This window comes from Miscanthus floridulus, chromosome 9 (assembly GCF_019320115.1).
Source record: "Miscanthus floridulus cultivar M001 chromosome 9, ASM1932011v1, whole genome shotgun sequence".
Lineage (NCBI taxonomy): Eukaryota > Viridiplantae > Streptophyta > Magnoliopsida > Poales > Poaceae > Miscanthus > Miscanthus floridulus.
This window is the reverse complement of record NC_089588.1, coordinates 45,559,438-45,568,208: the sequence shown is the minus strand read 5'-3', so window position 1 is coordinate 45,568,208 and position 8,771 is coordinate 45,559,438. Positions and strand designations below refer to the sequence as shown.

The following is an 8,771-nucleotide window of genomic DNA, read 5'->3' as shown; positions in this document are numbered from 1 at the left end:
CTCGAGAACTGAAGCCGTCGTGTGGACTGTCAGCGACAACGTGCCTTGGAGTGGTTCTCGCGAATCTAGAGGAAAATTATATATTTAACGAATGGGATGCGTTGTTGTGTGCCCCACTTTAACCTGAGAACTGAATCACCTATCCTCTCCCATACCACCGCACAAGCTAGCTAGCATTTCACTCAGCCAGTAGTCGCGAGTCAAGATGGCCGAAATGATCTCGAGCGCCGCCACGGGTGTGTTGGGCTCCGTCATCGACAAGCTGGCCGACATGCTCACCGGCAAGTACAACCTCGCCAGAGATGTCAAGCAAGGGATCCGGTCCCTCCAAGATGATCTGCGCACCATGGAAGCCATGCTGCTGAGGCTCGAAGACAAGGACGACGATCCAGATCGATCCACTCGCCAAAGACTGGAGGAGCAAGGTGCGTGAGCTGTCCTACGATATTGAGGATTGCATCGACCGTTTTGTGCTCAATCACAGCCATGGAGATGGAGGTTCCATGGGCAACTTCGTGCACAAGGCCATTCAAATGGTGAAAACGTTGTTCAAGGACAGAGGAATAGCAGAGGAGATCCGACGACTCAAGAGGCTCGTGAGCGAGCAGAGTGAGCGGGGGAAACGCTACTACGACATCAATCAGTGTCTCCTCGCCTCTTCATCTCAGCCAGTGCTCTTGGATCCTCGAGCACCTGCACTCTTTCAAGAGGCCAGGGATCTTGTTGGAATCGATGCTCCTCGTGAGGAGATCATCAGCTTATTGAGATGTGAAGACAAGGAGCACAAGGTGGTGTCCATCTATGGGATAGGTGGACAGGGGAAGACCACTCTCGCCATGGAGGTGTACCACAAAATCACTGAAGCTGCTTTTGATAGCCGGGCTTTTGTGTCTGTATCACAAACTTCCAGATATGAAGAAACTTCTTAGAGATATATTGTCTCAAATAAGCAAGAGCCATTTTGACCGGTCACAGATGTTAGAGACAGTTGAGCAGCTCATCCGCACAGTGAAAGAATGCTTAAAGGACAAGAGGTAATCAATATTATTTATTTTTCTAATAGTTAACCAGTTCATCTAGCTAGAATAATGTCGTGCAATATTTGTTCATCACATGAGCTCACCTAATTATTAGGCCATTTCTGAAATTTTCTGGGAATTTTAAAAAATGATTCATTTTTTCCTGGCCTACTGAACTTGACAGCAAAAAATTACCTCAAATACTTCAATGGCTCAGCATATCTATCAAATGTCATCATTAAAGATGTTGCAACAATGAACAAACTCAAGTCAACTGTGCATCATTTTGGTAAAAAAATTACTTTACACCATCTAATCCATATTCAGTAAAATTACTTCTTGGAAAATATGACCAGAATTCTAAATATCCATAAAAATCTCATTTTGGAACTCAGTTTTTGAACTGAATGCGTCATGTCTTTTGAGTGGGTCTCTAGGTGTTCTAATGCGACACTTACCATTTTCGAGGTTGTAACATATTTTTAAATAATGGTAGTTTACAGACTGTATTTCTCATGTGTAATAATTACTGATAAAAAAGTGTGCCACTACGATCCATCTTACATTTCTCCGACATCTTTAACTTCACTGGAATACGCTTCAATTCATGGTTGCCTTACATAATTAATAACAAGATTCCAGAACTAATGTATCCAGGTACTTCATCTTGATTGATGATATCTGGAGTGTATCAGCATGGGAGCTTGTACGATCTGCCTTACCTGTCAATGACAATGGAAGCAGAATTATTACTACAACACGCATTGAAGCAGTAGCCAAATCTTGTTGTACTGGTATTGCCTGCACAAATGTATCAAGCAAAGCCCCTTAGTCATGAGGACTCCCAAATATTATTCTTTAAGAGGCTATTTTTGTCCGGTGATGATTGCCACCCAGATTTGAGGAAAGTATCCGATGATATTTTAAAGAAATGTTGCGGCTTACCACTAGCCATAATCAGTATAGCTGGTTTATTAGCAAACAGAAGCAAAGCAGTGGAAGTCTGGGTCAATGTATTGAGGTCTATTGCTACTGCAGTTGACAAAGATTCTCCTATTGATAAGATGAAAAGAATTCTGCTGCTGAGTTACTTTGACCTTCCTCACCATCTAAAGAGTTGTTTGTTATATCTGAGTGTGTTTCCAGAGGATTCTTTGATTGATTGCCAACAGTTGATATTGTTATGGGTAGCCGAAGGACTGATTCCTGGACAGGACAGGGAAAGTATGGAGCAGCTAGGGAGAAGTTACTTGAATGAGCTCATCAATAGAAGTTTGGTGCAGCCAACCAAGGTTGGGGGAGCACGGCGCAACAGTGAAACAGTGCAGAGTTCATGATGTGCATACTTGAGTTCATTGTATCAAAGGCCGTGGAGGACAACTTTGTTACTATATGGAATGGTAATGGTTTTTCTAAAAATTATTCTTCGAACAAGATTCGCCATCTATCCATCCAAAAAGACATTTCTTCCCGGGCGGAAGACATTGCCAAGACAATAAAAAATGGAGCTCAGATCCGATCCATCAATATCTTTGGCTCAAATTCAGTTCTGGTTACTAAGCATGCCACAGAGTTCTTAAGCAGCCAAGTCTTGCGAGTGTTGAATATTGAAGTTGAATATGGTAAATGCTCTCTTGGACATGTCAAAAGTTTAGGTCAGTTGAAGTACTTGAGGATACACAATTATGCTTTGGTCGGCAAGCTTCCACAAGATATAGAAAAGCTACAACATCTGGAGACACTAGATGTGAGAAGGCAATGTCTTCAAAAGCTACCAGCAAGTATTATCCAGCTGAAGAAGCTAGTGCGTCTTCATGTCTATCCGTCGGTGCGCCTACCCGATGGAATCGGAAGTCTGCAGGCATTGGAAGAGCTATCAACGATCAATTTGGGTATTCAATCTGTAAAGTTTATCCAAGGACTCGGTGATCTGACCAATCTGAAATTACTTAAAATTGATTGGCCATGCTCTAGTGAATTACGTGATATGGAGGATCACAAGGAAGCATGTATCTCAACGCTCTCCGGGCTGTTCAGTCACCTGCGAGAACTACGTGTGTGGCAGAGTGATCCTGATGCCACATGTTCATTCATGGCTTCGTGTGTCCCTACTCCACCACCACTTCGAAAGCTTGTTCTTAATACACGTTACTTAAATTGCATGCGCCAATTATGTTTTGGTCGGCAAGCTTCCACAGGATATAGAAAAGCTGCAACATCTGGAGACACTAGATTTTAGATGGCTACGTCTTGAAAAGCCACCAACAAGTATTATCCAGTTGCAGAAAAGCTTATTAACCAATTATGCAGTAAAGCTGCAACATCCGGAGATACTAGAGGTCAGATCGCAATGTCTACCAGCAGGTATTATCCAGTTGCAGAAGCTAGTGCGCCTTTTTGTCGATGTGTCGGTGCGCCTACCCGATGCAATCGGAAGTCTGCAGGCGTTGGAAGAGCTATCAAGGATCGATTTGGGTATTCAATCTGTAAAGTTTATCCAATGACTCAGTGATCTGACCAATCTGAGAATACTTGAAATTGATTGGCCGTACTTGAGGAAGGATCACAAGGAAGCATGTATCTCTACGCTCTCCAGGCTGTTCGGGCACCTGCGAGAACTGCGCGTGTGTGGGAGTGAACCTGATGCCACATGTTCATTCATGTCTTCGTGTGTCCCTACTCCACCACCGCTTCGAAAGCTTGTTCTTGATACACATAACTTAAATAGGGTGGGCCCTCAAATTAGCTCACTAGTCAACCTGTCCCGCCTCCGCATTTTTGTCCGTGGTGAAGCAGGCAAGGAAGGAATAAATATCCTAGCAAGTTTACCCAAGCTGCTCTCTCTTACTGTTATCTTATCCAATGACCAAGATGGAGATTCAGGCATCCTCTGCGCAATCAGCAGACAAGGATTCCAGGGTTTGCTCAAGTTTCATTTCCGCTGTTGTTGGTGTCACGCGGCATTGGAGTTTGAGCCAGGAGCCATGCCAAAGCTCCAAAGGCTCAAGCTGGAACTGATGGCACGGTGCCAGTTCAAGTTTGGGGAAGGTGGCCTCGTCCTTGGGCTGCAGAACCTTGCAGGGCTCAAACATCTGGCTATAGATATTAACTGCGACGCTGCTGTTGCTGACGAGGTGGAGGCTTTGGAGGATGACATCAGGGGCGCAGCAGCAGTCCATCCCAACCGTCCCATACTCCAGATCCAAAGATTTGATCAAGATTGGATGGCTCAGGGTGCAGCAGGCGTCCATCCGACCATGCCATAGTAGAAGCCTAATGAAGACCATTGTGAGTACATGATGTGGAGAATAAGTATGACCACCAATTATCATATGTTTTTTCCGTTTTTAGGTATGTACGGAGTATGTAGAAATTGAACAAGGCAAATTCGACCTCTCCGATGGCAGGCGGCACTGCTGGTTGATAGCTATCTGTCTTTCAGGGAGCTTAAACTGGTGGTTCCAATTGCTATGTGGCTTTTAGTTCTGACAATGCCTAGATAGGTTTGCTTGCGTAGTTTTGTCTGGTACGACACTTCATTTTATTTTAGAAATTCTAGTCTTCTTTTTTATGCATTGAGTTCATCCATCACATGGTTCATTATTGTATTTGTTTCCAAATTAAGATCGATCAGTATTTGTAACGTAACTCCTATTTTTTGTGTCATGTGGAACGTTATTTTAAGCTTGAGTAAAATACATCAGTGACTCTTCTGTTAATTATTAGGGACATGTGTTACGGTGCTTGAGGGCAAACTGTGGTTCCTTCCCTTTGATCATTAATGAACCGTTGAGACTAATTAGATTGGATAGGCAATTAGATTTGTGCAAGCAACAGAAGGACGGGGCATTGTCTGCATCAAGAGGGTATGCGTTATCAGCATCAAGGGGTATGCGGCGGGGGGTGCCAGTGCCACCTTGGTGAGATGACCAGATTGGGGCGGTGCTGCGAGCATCGGGTCGAATCAAGCCTCTGCATGTTAACTTGTTAATTAAGAGAACATGAAGAACAATATTTTGCTCCTGAGGATCGGTTCGATGGACAAATTGGTCGACCCGAAGTCCCAACTCCCAAACCACCCTCGCATGGAAATACTAATATACCCTTCCGCTTAATTTCTAAATTATTTTTGGCCCACAAAATTTAACTACTGGCCACACAACCTAGGTTCCTTGTAATAGGCACGTCTCAGTTTTTAGCCATTAGATTTTGACAAACGAATGGCCATATTATTTCCGTGCACCGTAAAAGTTCTCTTAGTTTTGTTGACACTCAAAAGTGTCCCGACATGGAATATGGGCAACTTCAGCAAGTTCCTAACATCCTGGGCGTGTTGAAAGTTAATTGGCGCATCAAATAACAAGAGAAACACGTGAAGAAGAAGGCGAGCCGCGCGAGCCCAGACTAAGTCAGCTTAGCCGACTCTAGCAGTTGGCTTAGCCGACTCATTAGGCCCCAGTCGGCTTAGCCGATTGCTAGAGTCGGCTCCCCTATGCCGGCCGAGCTGCAGTGTTCAGGCCCGTGGAAATCATCTTAGCTGACTCCCAAGTCGGCTAAGCCGACTCCCGCCTCTGTTGTTCCAAGTCGGTTTGGTTTCCAAATCAGTTTTGGACTTATTTTGGACGTGGGAAACTTAGAGAACGCATTTTGGACTTGTTTCCTACTGGGATAAGATCACCCCCTTTTATATATATGAGAGGATCACGGTCGATTGAGAATCCCAATTTCCAATCGTCAAAATCAATCTACTACACCCCTTTTACCCCTTTTCCTCTCTATCCCTATTGTTCATCGCGTCTCCCGACGAGATTCGACAGCATTCTAGGCTGCCTTGCTGGTCGTAGGACACTCTCCACATGCTCCTCCCTGATGGGTCTTTCCGGGAGAAGTTTGGGAGTCTATCAAGCGAAGAACGGGCTCAACATCGGCTTAACCTGCCAGTTTCTAGATCGGTTTCATCCGTTCACTGTGTTCTTGCTGCGTTCAAGGTCGTTTGTCGACCACGGGTGTGCTAACCCTTGTTGGTGTGTGATCCGGAGCACCTTCTGACGTCAACAAGTTTGTTCCACTTTATTATTAAGGTCCCTTGAATATAACAACCTATAAACAGTGAATCCATTCTATGCAGCTATCACAAACATAATTTCATTTGATTATCCATTCTTCGCAGTTGAATATATGGGAAAAAATATAAAAGACACATGTGAATGTCATCTTTAAACCTTATCACTTCACGAATAATCCTCCTACAAAAAGAATCATACAACAAAGTGTGCAAAGTATCTAGTATTCAACAGACACTACATGTCTTTTTTGTAGTAGGAGGCGAAGAAACAGCTCACACTGAGCACTGCCAGTCAGATGTTTGAAGCTAAAACAAATAGTCCAGTTGTTGAGTTGGTTTTTAAGAAGCTGCTTATAAAAAAATAAACTAAAAGCTGAAAAGCACGCTAGAGAACCAAAAATTTGGAAAGTCAATTTTGAATCAAAAGCCTAAAACTACGGCTCAAACAAACAAAGCTTTAGACTCATTAAAGAATTCGACACATGGAGGCCCACAATGCCCACCGCCAACATGCGCAGATGCACCACACCATCGGCCATGTGGTGAACCAAGATTGGCCGCCAGATCATGAGACCTCTCCCGAGGAGCTATATCTTTCGTGCTATGATCTTACCCATGGAAGGATTCATGTGTGTTTTGATAGAAAGAGTGCCATGTGTTATGAAATCGAAGTCAAAATACATGTATCAAAAAGGAGACTTTGAGAGTGGTCAAATTAATGAGGAAGAGAAGAAAATTCTAAGAGTTCACACTATAAAACCTAAGTTCATACAACATCCTTTTCCTATAAATAGGAGGTCACTTTGACCTTTGTAACTAGCAAGCGAAAGGGTCTCTAGCCTAGTGGTTACAAGAGTCTCAGTAGCACCTCAGGTTCTGGGTTTGACTCCCCGTGGGAGCGAATATTTTAGGATTTAACGACGTTGTGCTTTCAGTGGTAGGCGACGTTTCCATCGACAGCGAGGCGCATGTGGTGGCTTCGTGAATCTTGAGGATTTGCAGGCCTAGTCTTCGAAGATGCTCATAGGGGTAGGGTTTGCGTGCGTGTGTTCATAGGGGTGAGTGTGCGTGCGTTGTGAGTGTCTGAGTTGTACTGTGTAATCACAAAAAAAGAAAGCAATATAGAAATAGCTCTCACTTCATGGGTAAGAAGGTGAGAAATCAGTTCTCCTACACACAAATGCGATGAACAAACACATCACAAGTTCATCACCTATGTATGTGCATGTAAGCACCATGGTAGTTGAGCATGGCCTGAAGCCATAGCTCACAGGTTGCCTGAAGCAACTGAAAGAATCTAAGCCCCTATTGGGTTTCGGTGATTAATGACAACATAAGATTATTATGACTAATGTGTGTTTTGCAGAAACAAATTGAGTTAGGTCACGATAATGGTGATTGTTTATGCAATCAATGGTATTCACGCTCCTGTTGATGGAAATCATTTTGGTGTTTAAAGGATGGACAACAAGGCTAAGGATGGCTAGTTCTAAGTGTCGTTTGTCGTTGGAGAGACACTTAGATTAGTTTAGGGTTTTGTTTTTCCTTTGGCCATACTATTAAGGGGGGTATGAACTAGTAGCTTGATCTAAATGAGTCTAATGTGTTAGGTGTGGTGCACACTTGTCAAACTTAGCACTAGGTAGCTCAGAGTTAGCCCAAAGATCATTTGAAGTCAACCCCATTCACAAAGTGCCTTGAATTTGGAGTGTTTCGAGGTGTGACAGAGGGACCGGACGCTGGTCCCCGTGGGACCGGACGTGTCCGGTCAGTGTAAGACAGCGCATAGATGACTGTGCCTAGGATTTGGTCCTCTGAGAGGATCGGACGCTAGGAGGCTAGCATGTCCGATTAAAGACAGAGAGGTTCCAGAGATGGAAATTCTTGACCAAACGTGTCCGGTTAGTGTGGACCAGACCCTGGTAGAGTCCGGTCACACTAGCCATTGCCTGTTAGTGCTGGCATCATGTAGCCGTTGGCTACTGACCGGACGCGTCCGGTCACCCCGATAGGCGCGTCCGGTCACCACTGAAAATGCTGAGTTGGACCTCAACGGGTATGTTTGAAAGTGGGGGCTATATATACATCCCCTACTCGTCCAACATACCTCTCTTGCTCATTTGTTCAGCTGAGGGAACCATTTGGAGTTCAAGTGAGAGCAAGTGCCTAGTGAGGTGATTGAGATTTGATAATCCAACATTAAGGACCTCATTAGTTTCTAGGGAGTAGCAAGTGTGCATCCACCTTCCTCATTAGCCTTGTTTTGGTCAAGTGAGACTTTGTGCTTGTTACTCTTGGTGATCGGCATCACCTAGATGGCTTGGTGGTGATTGGGAGCTTGGTGATCATCCGGCGGAGCTTGTGGATGACCCAACTCATCTTGTGAGCAGTTGTGGGTGATTCGCCGTGCCAGAGTGGTGAAGAATCAGCCCATAGAGAGCACTTGATCCTTGCGCGGATCAAGGGGGAGCGATACCCTTGCGCGGGTGCTCCAACGAGGACTAGTGGGGAGTGCCGACTCTTTGATACCTCGACAAAACATCGCCGTGTTCATTCCCTCTCTTTATTTTGAGCATTTACTTTGATCAATTCAATTCTTGTCTTTACATTCCTAGAATTACCATGCTAGAGTAGGATTGGAACCTAGGTTGCTAAACTCTTTGTGTGATACAACAATAGGATACACA

The 8,771-nt window shown here is 44.4% G+C and overlaps 1 pseudogene; it reads left to right on the top strand.

The window, feature by feature from the left end:
• The first annotated feature begins 205 nt into the window (after positions 1-205).
• On the top strand, positions 206-4,406 carry LOC136481845 (disease resistance protein RGA5-like; annotated as a pseudogene).
• The last annotated feature ends 4,365 nt before the right edge of the window (positions 4,407-8,771 follow it).